Here is a 17,955-nt window from a genome sequence, read left to right on the forward strand (position 1 = left end):
GTCTCTTTCTACCATGAGTGTGTGTTTGCAGGGAGGAAATGTACAGCGGGGGGTACACTGTAACGCTGCTGTCATTCAACACTTGTTGTGTCTTGAAAGCAGAAGTGAAGAAAGACAAGATACCTTTTTAAAAATGTACTATATCACCTTTTTTGTGTTCATTTCTATGTGTTTGTTTATCCATTTCTATAAGAGAGAGAGGGAGAGAATAAATACCAATGCAAAAAGTAAATGACCCCTAAACCCCATTTGCAGTAGAGGCACACGTACAAACAGACTTCCAATGACATCCTCCCAGACATCATTAAGACCATCACACACTCTCAGCACACAGCATGTAACAAATCCACAGTCCTCTGAAAGTTCTCCTGTCCCATAAAAGCCATTTACAGCTACTCAGACATGTAGCGTATTGGGCAGCAGGCAGAAGAAAGGGGTCGTAAAGGGACGGATAAAACAGCACCCTGGAGCCTTGGGATGTGAGACAGGGACAGTGTGGACAGAGACAGGTGTCCTGACTTACTGAGAGACTTATGGAACATGGGTTAGTTAGTGCCACTGCTCGGAGATAGACAGAGAGCTGTTTGCCCCGGGAAACAAAAGAATGATGTCATTTAATACAGCTCAATACCAAGAGCTGGTGTTGGACTGATGAAAGTGTTGGTGCTCCAGGACACCTGCTGATTGGACCAATACTTTCAACTAAATTAATCTGATGTAGATCCATTTTGGAGGGTCAAAGTATTTGAATTTAATTTACACAAAAAAGTCCAGGCATATAGAATTCTAACTTCAATATGGAAGCCCAAAATGGCCGTGTTTCAATCATTTCAAGTCTTCTGTTTTCCTGTGATAGGAAGTAATTTTTCTTTGCTACACAACACCACAAGCTATTACGTCATAAACTTTAAATAACTAATGTTTTTTTTCCCTCAGATAACAAGATATAGTGCAAGGGCTTTTATGAAACAGTGTTTTTTTTTCTCTTGATGTCAAAAATGAATTTGATCTCCTGTTTCAGTTAGCCAACATTACATAGTTTCCATATTTTAACAAACTATATGACTTAATATGGAAGTGAATGAAAAGAATGAGAGTGAAGTAACGGGATACGCACATGTTTTCCAAATGATAAAAACACACGCACACATGAGCCTCGGGCGATGAGAGGCGGCTAGTTGGACACTTCAGGGCCTGAACTCTCTGTCGTGCGTCTCTCAGAGCTGTCAGTGCGGTTCATTTTGTGATGTTTGTGATTAGTGACCAGTGTGAGGTTACAGCATTACTCAGATCAGCCTGGACCTAGCCCTGTGAAACGTCTGGACTCAAATACAATGAAATAAATGTGTGGTCAATCTCCCTTCTCTCAAACCAATGTTCCCACACACATTGTCCTGTTTGAATGCATTATGTTTCGGTTAATACATACTTACAATTACATTACATTACATTACATGACACTAGTTAGACGCTTTTATCCAAAGGGACTTACATACATTCAGTACTGTGGACAATCCCCACAGGAGCAACTTGGGGTGAAGTGTCTCAGGGACACAACGACATGCTGACTGCAGTGGGACTCGAACTTGCTATCCCCTGGTTCAGCGCACTATTCCCACTGAGCCACAGCCTCCCACATTTCACGTAGCTTTTTAAATGCTTGCCATAGCTGCTAATGAAATGTATCAACAAGGTGTAAACATTATCCAGAGGAATGCCAGCTATGCTCGTATATTATAAAAATACAAAGACATGTAATAGTTTGCACCCAGACAATGATTGTAAAGCAGTATATTATACTTAAAAACAACCAACATGTGATTTCTCATTAAACACACAATATGTAATTTCCTGCCTCTAGGGGTCTCTAAATCAAAGCTATGGAGTTTTGAAGTGAAGGGAAGTCCTGTGGCATCATGGGAGTTGTTGTTTTCACCCAGTAGGATTACGTCAGTGTTCATTGTCCAGGAGATTTCAAACGGGAGATCAATAAAGTACTATCTCATCTTAACTTATCCACAGAGGTCTCCTCCTCTCTGAAAAAAATGTACGTGGTGATTCAAAAAGATTTCGCATTGAAAGTAAGTAAGTAGCCAGGACTCTTCCCCGCAGTTCTTGTACCAGAAAAGTGCTCCTCCATTATTAATAATAATAATAATAATACATTTATTTTTTATAGCACCTTTCCTGGTGCTCAAAGACGCTTATTGTTCATTTTAGGAGCTCTAGTAATTGTCATATATCTTTCCTGGAATCTCCTCTAATTATCAAAGGAAAGTGCACATCCAACATTGACCTTGCATTGTAGCCTAGTGTACATGGTTAACTACTTGCTGTAATAGATATACAGGCTATAATCATGATAGAATAACAAGGATTGACAAATATGTGCCAAGAGTGAAGGTGTCAGGATAAATCCCAGCATACTCTCAGCTCTCTGCCTATTATTATCTCTTCCTAGTGTTTAGTTGCATACACACAGATATATTTAGATAGACATGTATATCTATAGTTTTGCAAACTCTTGTTCAAAAGGGGTTTCTGTTAAATTGTCTTTGTACTTAAAATTAGCAAAAATCCCAAATGTTTCTTGGTCATATATAACAACAAACTGAATTTGGTCATATATGACGCATCAAATGTTATATTCGTTGAGTTTAAAATGTATAAAGGAGTGTTTGCTTAATGACCACACACACGCACGCACGCACACCCCCCGCTCTTAAGCAACAAAAAAAAACGTGTTAAAGGGAAACTACATAGATTATTCACATCTGTTAGGGACATAGGAACTTTTCGCACCGGGGTCGACCAAATGTGAATATAGGAGGAGATAGGAGTTGTAGCTTTAGCTTCTTGGTTTGGACTACAGAGCCTAGTGTTGTTGATGTATGTGCCTGATTAGTACATTTACCAAATTGCCCCAAGTGATGTCCATTGAGTCATTAAGTCAGAGCCATAGACCCCAAGATTAAACATGAAACAATCTGGGGTAGTGGAGTGTGGAAGAAATGAGCTGTAGCAACTCATCTCTGCTGCATGCTAGATGCTCAAGGCTAACCAGCTAATAGCAAAACACATCTCAGAGGAAACTTTGAGATGCATTATGGGTGGTAGAGGCACCCGATTTTGACAGTGTCTCTGGTTGTGTTTTGTTTTAAACTGTCCATCGCGATGTTGACAATGATCCCACGCTAAATAGTTATAGTACTCTTTTTTATATCAAGAAAAATCCATGAAGACCGAGAACATAACCTTGATGCATCCCTTAGAAAATCACATGAATCATGTTAGCTGGTTTATTAAGTTTTTCAATCTCTGCTCTTTCTCACTATCTGCATCTTCCCGCTTCTTATGGGTGTTTACTCTTTTAGTTAAACCAACCAGATTGTGCCTCCATCAGCCAATCATGTTGCTGCTGTCAAACTCTGCTCCTGTCAGCTGTCATTCATCGTCATTCGTCACGTCCTCCTTAACCCTATTCACCTTCTCTGGTCACTACACACTGCCCATGTTGGGCTCACCAGAAGTCCTCATCACATCCAGATCTTCAGCATTCTTTTCTTCTCAGTACCACAATCACACATGTCTACTTTCCATTTCATAGGGGGGTTTGATAGTGGGGGTTTACCTATTCTACTCACAACTTCACGACCCTCTTGAAATTTGACGTCACGATGGGGTGTAATCGTCTAAGTCTATTCCCAGATCTCATACATTCTCACAAATATATAAATACTCACTCAGTATCTCCTGATTTAAATAATATATCACTTGACGTAAAAACACAACGTTTTAGTGCCATTTTTCATTATGTTTCCTCACTGACGACGATACTAAATATCCAAATTCCTGTCCAAATATTGCCACCCCACCCCCGGTTCCCTCTCTCTTCCTCTCAGGGACAGTATCGGACTCCTCGGGGCTCAGTCTTCTGTCAAGGGCCATATGGTTCCGTCACAGCTCTGTGTGTGCTGACGTCCAAGTGTGTGTGTGTGTGTGTGTGTGTGTGTGTGTGTGTGTGTGTGTGTGTGTGTGTGTGTGTGTGTGTGTGTGTGTGTGTGTGTGTGTGTGTGTGTGTGTGTGTGTGCTGGAGAGGGAGGGCAGCAGTGGCTCAAGGTGTCAGAAGGGAGGGTGGTTTAAATTTAACTGCAAGCAGGGCTGATATCTGCATGGCAGGTCGTGTCTCCCTGCGCTCTCTTTCTCACACACACACACACACACACACACACACACACACACACACACACACACACACACACACACAGTCTGTCGTCACTGTCCCCAGCCTCACACACATACACACACACACAAAGCAGCTCGATCATTCAGTCAGGACACGCTCCTTTCCCTCCTCTTCTTCTCTCATACCTCATCAGACTACCTGGATTGTACCAAAGGGCCAGCTGAGGACGCGCCGCAGGAGAGGAAAAGCGTTTTGGGAGCAGAGCAAACATTCTCACTCAGGATAACGCTTCATCTGAGCCGGCAGGCTGAAGGCACGGCCAGTGGCACTGCAGAGGCACAGCAGCACAGTGGGCTAAAGCGTCGCTGTGAGAGGTAAGACTGGAGCTGGGCAGCGAGAGGTTGTGTGTGACAGAGGGTGTGTGTGTGTGTGTGTGTGTGTGTATGCCCTGACAAACGCCTATATTCATCTCTTTCAGTTTGAGGGAAATATGCAAATGCAAAAAGGTTCCTTTCTGTGTGTTGAGGGTTAGTCAGCACTATGAGTGTCACCCACAAATCTATCTTGAATGCTAATTTATATGTGCTATATGTTTGGAAATATTATAAGCCAGGGGTTATAAATTACACATGCTTTTCATTAATAACGCATTTAAAAACTTTTCTGGATTTTATACTATTCTGTTGTTCTGCAGCCCACTATCAACAATTGCTGCATTGAAATGTCTAATTTAAGTTGATAGACTATAGGCTCTAAATGAGCGGAAAGTAATCTGCATTGTGGCAGCTTTTCTGCAAGATTGCTGCTAATCAGACAGATATAGAGATTAGATGCTAGAACAAAGACTATAGGAGGCTCTGGGGGTCACAGGGAATGTCTGCTGATCCTAATCTAACTGGAGTGAATTTGCTTTAATTGGGTTTCATTTATTTGTCAGGGAGACAGAAAACCTAATCAACACGGTCATTTGGTCTCACTCACATGACGCTGTGTATTGTTTTTGAAAAACATGCATTTGAGCTCAAAGTCAAACTTTGCAGACTTACAGTAAATCACCTACGCTTCTCAATAGAATCTGCTGACCGGGGTTAAACATGATACGGCCCTGGCGGCAGTAACGGACCCCGTGGTCAAACTGCCCACCACTTCAAAGCTAAGGGGATAATTCATGCGCTCCTGTGCAGTGATACTGTCTTGAGTGGACCTGGTGTTGCACGACGGGTAGTATTGGTTGCAGCCAGGGAATTTCCAAAGGGCAGCGTGTCCATGAGCAGCAGTGTCATACAGTTCCTACAGGCAGGGAGGGAGGAGGTCAAGTTACCAGGCCTCAGTTTGGCAACGTGCTAACGGGGGTGTAACAGTAAAATGTCAGGCCAATGAAGCATTTTTACTTGACTTTAATTGTAAAACTCAGACAGTATTCATTTCCATTTTTCCAAAGATATAATTACACGCTCCGACAGGAAGTGCTGCGCTGACATTAATGATGTGTTGGTATGTGGTGGTCAGCAAAGTAAAAAAGAGATGTTACCAAGAAAAAGGATTAGCACAGCTCCCACCTATCATCGGCATGCAGCAAGGTTTGCAGTTACTCACAGGTTATGAATAAATGGAGCTTACAGTGGCATTAATAGGGACATAGAGCTGCCATTTGCTACCTTTTCTACTGACATTTACTAGAATACAATAAACATTAAAGGAACCAACAGGTGTTTTAGCATTCCTCCCACAAACCTCCCTCTTGTGAGTAAATATTTGGGCTGACAGAAGGTCCCCCAGCACGCTCCAGATGCAGCTTTAAAAGGCTTGGGGTTTGGCATGCGACTACAAGTGACAGGTTAATTTGTTTAAGTACGTACGATAGCGGGGCGGGGGGGCGCAGCCTTCTGGTGAGGCTAATCTGCCGTAAACCAACAACAAGGCAGCTGACCAACGGATTGATCAGCAAGTTTAAGGGGAATGGCCTAGGGTCATATGAGTTGAAGTACTTTGTATGCATTCATCAGGGCTGCCCAAAGTTGGGCCATGAGGGTGGATTTGGTTTACTAGATGTTTAAGCAGGTCAATACATTTCAATAATAATTCAAATAAATAAATAATATAAGTTGCTTTAAGGGAAATTGGTATCTGATTGCCATTTTGTATCTTAACAATACAATAAGACACAATACTGTATATGTTTTCTTTTAGCTCATTTCACCCCTTTTAGATTGAGTCTTGGGCACCACTGGTCTATATGGCCATAACAATAGTGGGTAAACATGGCGGGAATGCACAACATCTCCAATTATTATTGTCACACAATTATTTTTGGTTGAGCAAATCTGACGAATAGCATGCGATGTTAGACATTGCATAGCATAAAAACAATGCATTATATGAAATATCTTTAGATTATCTGCAACAGAACACCTTGCTGCAAAGTCCTTTTCGTTTCTATCAGAGTGATTGACAGTTTGAGGGTAGTGGGGCAGGGATCATTAGACGAGACACGGTTTAATAAACCTCTTGGCACCTTGAGCTTCACCAGCTGTAGATTGGATTAGAAGGTCTGGCTGTGAGGCTTTATTAAATGTGTTTGATTCATCAATGGGGAGAGCTCAGCGGTGTGTGTGTGTGTGTGTGTGTGTTTTTGTGTATTACTTGTAAGTAAATCATTGAAAAGGACTACAAAGAACTGAATTTAGAGGGGAACGTTGCACATAGGTAATGCTTTGAATTTGGATTAACAGAACTTTCTCACAGTTCCTTGTTCTCACATTGAAATCATATCAGCCAGAGACATGCTTCACAACAGATAAACGTCACATGATATCAGGGGACGCTTGGTGAGAAGTTCATGGGTCGTAACTGTCATTCTGCGGTGGCTGCTCGTAATAACCAAAGGCCTGCTGAAGTGTCCTTGAGCACACATTAAAGCTCGGTGCTGGGCTGCCAAGGGAAAAGTCCACAGGAATAAATAAAGTGTCATGTTACATATTTGGATCAGGGTAAAGTGAAACTTGAATCCGGGTAATCAGAATTCCCGATTGGTCTTTCCCTGGGCTAGTGTGATCAGTGGTTGAGGTAACCCATGACAGATTAATACATTTATATATATATTTCTAAATGTCTACATTTTAAAAGGACAGACTAATTTCTATTCAGCTGTAGAAGGACAGAAAAATATAGAGGAAGATTTTAAAGGACATATGCCTGCTTAGTTTTGGTCCAACATAAAAGAGAGACTTTCAATTATCCATCATTGGTACATTATAGAAATTACTTGCCAATGTATAAGATTTTCTGTTTTGCATTTCAAGAATAAAGTCTAAATGTTGAAAATTAAATCAAAATGTTTTAAATAAACACTTACTTATATGTTCGCGCATATACAGACCTCTTTTGTTGACATTGTGATGAGAGCATTGATGTGTTGAGTGAATGGTTTTGAAGAGTTAAAGCAAATGTATATGTACAGTACAATTTATGAAAGAATAGAAATGTCTCATGATGCGCATTCTGCTTCAAAACAAGCAAAAGTTGTGTCTTCATTGTGATGTTTTTGCCAAGAAGTCATTGAGCAATGATGCGTTGTGGGGTCGATCAGTCCAGCATGTTGACTGAGGGCAACATGGCGTTTGGCTGAGACTTGTTTCAGTGCTAGGATCCTGTTTCTCTCACAGAATACCATGCGCTCGCAGCTCTGGGAAAACAGCACTAAATATACCAGGAGAGTGGGGCAATGTTGTCCCACATTAGTCTCTTTTATGTCTCACAGCTTGATCCGCAGCCTACTGCTGTCAAGTGAAGTCAAAATAAGTCCGTGGAAATCCGTTTGTACAGCGGGGTGGGCTTTGAAAGATCAGCTGGAGGGTGCTTTCGCAGAACGTGCTCCCATGAGAGCAAGTGAAGACAAGCATACGAGTATGAGAGGCATATGACTATATAAAGGGAAAAGTCTGTATTAGGAAGAAGCTCTGGTAGCAGCAGGAAGATTCTCATTTAGCCAATTAGTCTGTCTGTTCCCATAGAAAGAGATATATCCTACCTCTTCCACATGATCCATCTATGTCTGTTTTTCGTGAAGCAGGAAATACACGTTTTGTTTATAAAGAAGGTTCGGGGGGGGAAAATATCTTTGGAGGAATAGATGGCTATTCAAGAAAGGTGAGACTTTATACTGTCAAAAAGTAACAACTGCAAAACGTTGCTAAACAAGAGTGGTGTTTTAGAATTTTTTTAATGGTTTTACCCACGAGACGGCTGTTCCTGGATAACTATTGTTCACAAAATGACTTGAATTTGAATTGTAGACAATTTGGTTTTCAAAGCATGCAAGGAGATGATGCTGACTCGAAATTTGAAATAATTTGCTTACAAAAATTCAGCATCATTTTTCATAAGAAATCATACAAACTGTTTTAATGACGTTGCATTTAAAAAAAAAATATATATAACCGCATACAATTTCTTGAATATATATATGTGGCGTCTTCACGTCACGTCAGCTCAAATGCTTCAGTCAAGATGTGGACAGAATTCCATCTTCTTTATGTTGCATTTTATTGCTGACACCTTACTTCAGCAAAGTGTCTTCCCCATGTGCATCACTATAAACACAGCTTAACTCCAGGTGCATGAATAATTCACACACATATCTTATAGCCGTTTGCTGCAGCAGACACCGCTCACTATTTACAGGGAGGCGTGTGGCGCAGTGGCATAGTGCGTTGGTGTTCGGATCAGGGGGTCACAGGTTCAAACCCCACTGCAGTCAGCATGTCGTTGTGTCGTTGTGTCCTTGAGACACTTCACCCCAAATTGCTCCTGTGGGGATTGCCCACAGTATTGAGTATGTAAGTTGCTTTGGATAAAAGTGTCTAACAAGTAACATGTAATGTATAGAAGGGAAAAAGTGAGTAATGCCTGTCAGTACCCCATGGAGCATTAGGGATGGATGGATGGCTGCCTGCGCTGCATACAAATCTATCACCAGGGGATGAAATGTTATGTGTGGAAATGCAACATGGTGAAATACAAAAGAAGAATAGCTGCAATAACAACAAAACTCTTTGAATGTGCTTTAAAGTTGACTCCTGCCGAGTAAAATACATCAACTGGCTCAAAAAAGACAGCTCTAACAATTTCTGGTTACATACAAATTCTAAATCAATCACCACCAAAAATATGCTGTGAACAAACAAAACAGGTAGAGGGCTGGTGAATTCAGTCCAACACAAATGAAATGCAGATGGAAGAATAAGTAAGATTGACTACAATGTTTCTGAATGTGCTAACAGTCAAGGTATGTCTTTTCATTTCCTGAATGCTATCAATTTACGTCATCCACATTGTTTGGATTTGCCAGTGCGTCACCACCTTTACTTTATTTAGTGTCTATGTTAAATATACAACAAGGGCCCACACAAAAGTCAGCTGGTTGATGGGGCCAATGCTTTCCATGATGCAGCAGAAATGGTCAGGGCCAAGTGGAAAGAAATAATTCAGGACCTTATGATTTAAAAAAAGGCTATTCAAGTGCAGTACTGGGAAGTTGGTGAAGTGGAGTGTAGGTGTCCTGGTGAAAGTCAATGGTAAAAAAGTATGTTTGGGCCCGATGGCATTACGTGATGGCCCCAAAGTCGATATTCCACTATTTGTACACCATGTCAAGTAGGGGGCTACCATGGCTCTGTTGAAAGGTAACACAATCTGCTCACCGGCATCTCTAAAGCTCACTTATTAACACTTGGTTTTATCTGTCAGATTATTCTTGGCTGGATCTGTAACATCCCGAGATTGTAACTATGACCTCATGATAGGCAACCGGCAGGGTATCTACAGATCGTTTTTATTTATGGATGTCACAAATGAGATACAACATATTAATCAGTGAGCTTAAGAGGTGCTAGTAGGTGGATTAGGCTCCTTTGGATAGAGCCATGCTAGCTGTTTCTAGTATGTATACTAGGCTAGGCTAACCGGCTGCTGGCTATGGCATTATATTCTCTTCAAGAAAGTGAATATTTAAAAAATGTCAAACTTATACTCATCTGCTTGGCACACTGGATGATGTCAGCGACTACTGAAAACACTAAAACGTCGCAAAACCTGCACCTAAGAAAAAGTGACTTGTTCTGCATGAGTGCATCTTAGCGTAGCTAGCTTTGGAGCCATACATTATGTAAAACAACTCCCTACCTACAGAGCTGTGTATCATGCAGGCCTCAATGTGAACCAGCTCACATCTCGCTGCTATTTCTGCATTGAATTTCCACCAGGGACTTGGCGTTGGTTGTGAAATTCTTGGCATATGTAACATGATTGGATATAGCGACACAGGTGGCAGCCTGGCTCTAAATATGCACCGGAGAAAAAAATAAAACAAGGGACCTCGCTGCGAACACTCTTTGAGCGTTAGCACCCATTGTTGCCCCTCTATGTGTTTGCTGTTGCTATAGAAGCGGACCCAGCTGAGATGAGGGAGCTTAGCATTGCGATGCGACTTTTGCGTTTGCTAAATGACAGGGTCAATTATCAGGCTATTTTCTGATGACCCACTAACATTTCCCCTGCTACCTCTTATTTAGGAGACATGCTAAGGGCAACAAGAACAGGAGGGAAGGAAGGGAATGTTACAGTGGGGAGAAATGTCGCCCTGTGACACCTAGTTCACTCGCTTTCCCCCGAACAGACCTTTGAATTGTCCTAAATGGGCGTGATTTGCTCAGACTGGGGTTGAGTTTGAGTGCTGCTGGGATGAGGCCCTTCACAGCGCATGGTGTCGGTGAGGATGGAGGTGGGTGCATTAAACCCACCTGCCAAGATGACTCATATGCAGTGCAGGGGGCCAAAGCCACAATAGTGCTTCAGAGTGTAACCTTGAATCCTCCCTAAGCTGTTTTCATCATTCTACCTGCATCGAGAGTTTGCAGAGCCCTTGTTCTATACAAAAATGTGACCATACTCTGCAATGATGACTCATACTGTAACAATGCACTGATACTCGACTGAAGAACAGTCGCATGGTGACTGAAATACAATGACTTTACTTCAAGAAAAACATCACTCTGAGAGATGTTGTTTTCCTGCTTGGAGGCAGCATAGCAGCTGAGTATTAACAAAGCTAGAGAACTGCAATATAATCCTGGATTTGCGATTTGGTATGAAGCGATGCACGATGCGTGATACGCTGCTGGACTCCCACTGTCTTGATAGATTAGTTAGTTTGTGTAAACAAAAGTCAGACAATAACACAAACAAACTAACTGATAGAGGCAACTGTCGACCAGTAACTCACATAACTAAAATGTTTCTCACTGAATGCCAATTAGGCTTTACTTAAAATGAATATAAGAGCAACGTGTCACATGACATCGACGTCTAAGATTTGAATGGACTTAAAATCACTGACCGACTCAGGTAATCACCTCACCTTGAGAGATTCATACACTGCCAGATAATGCGATCCCATAGCAGGGACGCACAATAATTGCCTATTATAAACACATCACCTCTGCCTGTTAGTAAAGTCGATACAGTCCCCATCATTGATTTGCTGTTTTTTCATTATCTTGGCACTAAATAGCACAATATAATAAAGTCGATAAAGTCACATTTCAGCTTAGACAAATGACTAATCAAACATTGGCTGCTGAAGGACAAATGAGCAGCAGACAGTACAGACCCTCAGTGGGACGTGGTCCAACACCACCAGGCAATGTCTCCGCCTCGCTTCTACTGGCCAGGGGATTGGATGACCCCTAATTTTAGCCCGGGGTTTGTCGGCCGCTGGACAGATTAGATTACAAGCAAATAGGCGGTGATGCCACGGTAATTAGTTGGGGAGAAAATAAGGAATATCATGATATATTATCCGTGATATTTGTTGTCCTGAAAGTTTAACTGAACTCAAGTCCAGACATATAAACATAGAGGAGGAAAGTAAGTGCATCTGCTTACACTCTACTAACTGCCAATCTAAAAACATCATATATATGAGTGTGTGTATATATATATACAGTATACATATAATGAGCACGTTCATGACATATGTTCATGACTTGTGTGTATATATATATATATATATGTAAATCATGTCGTTTCAATAGCTGTTGAGACATGATTTCAGTGGATGTATACAAGGTGGAGTCACCCAATGATTAGTGGACTACAGTTTGGAAGCCTCTTGTTTGTCATTTTGGTTAAAGTTGTACGAAAAGAAACCCTGACAACGCCCAAACCGGACAGCATCGTGGTGGAGACATGTCAATCCCAAAGTAGCCACACCCTCAAGTGTACCCTGCTTTTTATCGTCCATTTCACTCTAAATGGGACCGTAATTTCAGCCTGCTGATGGCTCTAAAGAAAAAACACCAGAGGGTCAACAAAGTAAGTCGGCTTCATCCTCTGGGAATCCTGAAGATCTGTTAAATATGTCGTGGCAATCCATCCAAAATGTGTTGAGATATTTCAGACTTTTATTGTCATCTCTAGCTAAAGTGGTTATTAAGGGTGGATATTTTTACTTTATATGCATGTACGGTTTCATCATTTTCTATTTGAAAAAGGAATTGTTAAATGGATTCTAGTTATCAAAGCCAAAATTCAAAAGTAATGCAAAAACTGTAACTTTGATATAATACAATACTACACGAAAAATGACTGAGACTTCCAGGTTAATCTGTGAGTGAGAGGCAGTATGAGTGACAGCATGTAGACCTGATGGATGCTGAGACCCTGTAATATTCGACTGTCAATCCTCTGTCACTCCGCAGATGGATGGGTAGAGCGGGAATGCACCGGTGAATGTGTGCATGCATGCTGATGCATTCACATTGCTTATTTCTGTATCTGAAGTATGGAGTATAAGAGGCAGGTATGAGAGGAAAACATGAAGAGGATTTTATTTTAGGTCTCACTTTTTGAGAAGAAAAAGGGACATTTTATTATTAGGCTTAATTTGTACTTTATTCTCAACATTTAGACTTTCTACTTTATTCTAGAAATTGTATTGCAACTTTATTTTCAACATTTCATCTTTTGAAATACATCTTTCTGCTCTGATTCATTTAGCTTGTGCCTGGCCATAATACACAAATGTTGAGTTTATTCTTGAAACATTTGTTTCCCCCCCCCTGCAGAGTACATACAGTAAGTACAGTATAAGCAGAGGTGAGAAGTAGTGGAGTAAAAATACTTCATTACTGTACTTAATTACATTTTTCTGGTATCAGTACTTTACTCAACTACTTATTTTTCTGACGACTTTTTACTTTCTACTTCTTACATTTTCAAAACAGGCTTTAGTTTGAATGTGTGTTTGGTGGCGTGATCATTATTATTTAGAGTCATTGCGTGCCTATTGATTTGAACACGATCCGTGTATCCATCATTTCCTGGTCTTCTCTAAAGAAGAGGGACCAATGAAAACGTTGTCATGTTGCCGTTGTTCAGCATGGAAACATTCATTAGCTAACAATGACATTATTGTTCTATTAATATAAAGGGAGGTCAGGTACTCTTTAAAACAGCTGCTAGTTATGGGTACTTTTTACTGAAGTACATTTCAAAGCCTCTTTACTTTTACTTGAGTAAAGAAGTTTAGTCAGTACTTCTACCTTTACCAGAGTATTTTTAAACACAAGTATCTGTACTTCTACTGGAGTAAAGGGAGTGTGTACTTTTGCCATCTCTGAGTATAAGTAACATATAGCTTTTCGTGACAGTCGGTTAGTAAAAGGCCAGAGGGAAGCTGAACTAGCAGATCAATTTTTTTCCATACTGGGTGGTGAAACAGATGAGTACGTTTACGTGACTTCTAAGATCACATAGTGCAGATGCAGTTACAGTGACAGCCTGCTGACTACCTGACTCTAATATGTGAGAGTCCTCTCAACGTTAAAACAGTTTCTTTTTATCCCAACCAGTGACTGGGTCATTATTCCTGTACACTAGCTGTTTCCTGGTCAATTATCTTTGTCTAAATCAATTGATCTCTCTCAAAATAAACAAACAATATAGTGGCAGAATCAGACCGAAAGCATCTTAGGCATTTGACAAGCTGTCTGCAGGCTGCTAATACAAGGATCCATTTAACGTAGAGTAAACTAAACCATAGCAGATTGGAGGAGCAACAAACACCACACCTTTTGGAAGACTTGCCCCTCTAAGAACTCTGCTAAATGGGAAAATACATACAAAAATGCCCAACTACAAAACACACTTTTTACTTCTCTTCTTCAACTTCATCCTTTGTTCGGCTAAACTGTTCCCCAGTTAAATCTGATTGAATTAGATGTGGTTGTGTTTTACACTTTCAGGCCTCTGCACTGTGCTTCCTCTAACTAGTTTGGTGAAGTTGAATCAGAACTAGCCTCAAAATGTTAATATGATAACTAAATAAATATGCCATGGCTGCATCACCAAGTACACAATCTCCAAAAGGCCATTTCGAAAAATAAAAAAGTGCTGCCCTCTGCTGGCTGAACAGAGTCTGTATATTCTCTGAACAATACTTCAAAATAAGGCAATGTTAAAATTGGGAGCTGAATTTAAAATGCACTCGGGAAGATAACATAAATACTGTCGTGGGCTGAATAAAGGACAGGAATTTCAACATGTGACTAGTGAAGAAAAATGCCATATATGGAAGCAGCCATGTGTGTCAGGGTTTTTACGAGAACGCTTTGTAATCAACATTTTTTGGATCTGACTGTGATTTCTTCTCTGGGTGTGTATTTGCGTGGGATGCAGGGGATCACAGTGTGAGGATGTTAGGGCTTGTACCGGAGGCCATTTGTCTTTCTCCCTGGTCTCCCATGTGGTGGCAGATCATTCCAGATATTCACACCTCCAGACCATCGGATCTGTCTGGAGCTGCTCTGTAACACAGGACACTTCAGAGGGGGTCGGAAGGGATCAAGTTTTAAAGCATGGAGAAGATCTGGAATCTTTTTAAAATGTCACCTAATATATTCTTGTCCATTTCATTTTGAGTGGGAACACTTTTCGCAGCTCTGGCGGCATTTTATGCGAATTGAATGCACATGAGTGTTTTAATATAAAAGGGAATATCTGCAATGAATGCTATCAAAAAGATGCGCTGTATTTTTTTGTTCAGTGCATTCAAACATCAAGTTGGTAGTGGTTCCCGAGTGTTTGTTCCCACATGGGGCGGTTCAGCTTTATCAGCTAATGCTCAATATGTTCACCAGCTAGTTGCCCACTGTGGTTCAGTTATAGGTCATGCCATATCTGCTATTACTACTGTTATGTGTATGATATTACTATCCCGCAGCATTTCCTGGCCAACTCCCACCCCATCAGTCCTCAAAGCTTCTCTTTCTCGTAATCACCTGCTCTAGAGAAGACACGGTTACAGTTTGATGACACGAAAGGAGCAACTGCCAATGCATGGAAGCCGATACAGGATATTAAATATATTGGGCGTGTTTAGAAAGTGTACTGAGGCCGACATGGGAGCCCATCAGGGTTAAACATAGAGTCAGAGAGCAGCAGCGTGAGAACGAGGCTCACTCTGCGTGCGTCATGTTTTGCTGATGTTTGAATCCAAACGGAATTACTGGCCCCATTAAAAAGTCATTTGGTCCCGGTTATGGTTGAGAGGTCGCTGAACTTCTGTACTGCTGTGTGTTTTTGTTTTCACCAGCTTGACCTTGTTAAATGTGAAGACCTTGGCACGAGGTAGATCACTAATATACAGTGAAGGGAGGCCTACACAATTACAGATGTTACACACAGTCCAACACAGCGCTTGGAGCCAGCCGTGAGATCACGAGAAAAACATTCTCATTGGCAAAACTGTTGGACAAAACTAGACAAACAGAATGTGTGTGTGAGTGTGTACATTCTGTACAGCAAGTGAGATTAACAGCATGTATGCTTGGCAACGTTTCAACAGACTTGGCTCTCCTCTCAGACTGAGAACTCCTTCAAATGTAAACCTGGCAGAGGAAGCATCAATGCTGTGTCTCTCCTCCTTTATTCCACTCTCCTGACTGTCACCAGCTTTATGTCATGAAACTTGAACGTGATGAGAGATAACAAACAGATCCCGCTGTTTATTTCCCCCCCCGCAACGTTTATCTGAGATTTAAAAATGTACTCGTTTTTGTTTCACTGTGACATTTCATAAAATGTTTAAATTATCTCAAGCCAAGACAGTTTAATTTACATAGCTGACGATTAGATATTTGTAAGAGGGCTCTGCAATATGTACCATAAGGAATTAAGGCTCCAACTTCAATCAATTCATCTGCCAACTTTCCTTTTCCCGGGTTCTGTCTGTTTAATGTTAGAACATAGTCTGACAGGCTGAGATCACATCTAATAACGACTGGTTCATCTGACCAAGACAAAAACGTTCGAGCTAACTATAACTTAAAACAAAGAATAGCAGCATATTTTAACATTTGAGTTTAGTTTTGCTTGAATAGTTGAGACACGATTTAGGTCCAGAAAAAACAGCCAAAACACACGCAAAACAAGAAAAGGTTAACAACAGAGGAGATAACAGAGGAGTGATTTGTCTTTTATGTACATTTAAGCTTATTGTAACTTCACTTGAAGTTTGAGATGAACCTTTACTGACGTGAAGGTTCAAGCTTTAATGGAAAAAAGGGCTCCCTCTGGTGGACAACATCGTGTTTCTGTGTGTTTTTGTACCTGTGATATCTTTTGGTCAGATTTCAAAAGCACAGTGGAACTATGTAAACAAATATGATCTCTGTCCTTGAGACACACTTTCTAGTGTGCCAAATATGATGCACCAGGCAACAATATGGTCAGGAATATGAATTTATAACAAAAGCAACTATCTGAGTATCTTCACAAAGACTTGATAACGACCTTTGCAATTGTTCTAGCTAAGGCCAATCAGAGCAGACTGCCTTTTCCGCAGGAGGGCTTAAAAAGACAGGCTCTAAAACAGAGCAGAGATATATTCCGAAAGAAAGTAGGAGGAAAATAAAATGTTTTTTGAACAATAAAGTGTGTAAACATGTTCTAGTAGAAATGCAAATATAGTATAAAGTATTATATATATAGTAAAAACCTATTAATAAGCATAATAAATTAACATTTAAATGGGAACCAAACCAGTAAATCAGCAGTCATGTCACCTTTTGTGGCAAAAATAGCTAAAAATATTGGTTGTTTTTGTTTGTAAATTGATTTGATTTTGCCACTTCTTGAACCACTTAATGTGTAGGGGGGCTTTGCATGCAGCTGAGTAACAGCTTTGCTACATGTGAGCAGGAGGGGGGGGTCCCTGAGCCGTGGACCACTTCACTGCCGAAGAATTCCCGAACCACTTCTTTTGTTGCTTTACAGTCCTCCCACTAATGCTCTCAGGAAACATCCCCGACGGTTTTATGGCTCTTCATCCGACCTCGAGGCCTGAAGGCTGATCGCTACCTGTTACCACGGCAACCCCTGCGCTGTTTGTAAACATTTCAATAAAAAAAATGTTTTTCGGCTACTTGATGGAAACCTCTCCGGCACGGCATGCTACTCTGACAGCTATAACTTGGGGACTGTTAACATTAAACCATGATTTAACACTTTTTAACAACATTTTAAGAGTTGCAATACAAGTAGAAACATTATTTTCGACTGTATATTCACATTTTACAATGGAACACCTAGTCTTTCACCCCAAAGGTATCTGCCTCAAACATATTTATTACCACTTAATGGTATTGATTAACACAGTACATTTTCCTGTATATCATTAAGTCATTTTCAAGGGCTCTTGAAGCTTACTT

General features: G+C 40.8%; 2 protein-coding genes across 2 annotated transcripts in view; both read left to right on the forward strand.

The window, feature by feature from the left end:
- Window positions 1-17,955, forward strand: part of LOC104966729 (zinc finger protein Aiolos-like) — a 596,491-nt gene that overhangs the window by 209,960 nt on the left and 368,576 nt on the right. The gene's annotated exons all lie outside the window — the stretch shown is intronic.
- Window positions 4,254-17,955, forward strand: part of filip1l (filamin A interacting protein 1-like) — a 92,490-nt gene continuing 78,788 nt past the window's right edge. Inside the window, exon 1 of the mRNA XM_010795973.1 lies at window positions 4,254-4,560. The gene's annotated coding sequence lies outside the window, so the exon portion shown is untranslated. The remainder of the gene's footprint in view (window positions 4,561-17,955) is intronic.

The sequence above is a fragment of the Notothenia coriiceps genome, unplaced genomic scaffold (assembly GCF_000735185.1).
Source record: "Notothenia coriiceps isolate Sejong01 unplaced genomic scaffold, NC01 NC01_scaffold00037250, whole genome shotgun sequence".
NCBI lineage: Eukaryota > Metazoa > Chordata > Actinopteri > Perciformes > Nototheniidae > Notothenia > Notothenia coriiceps.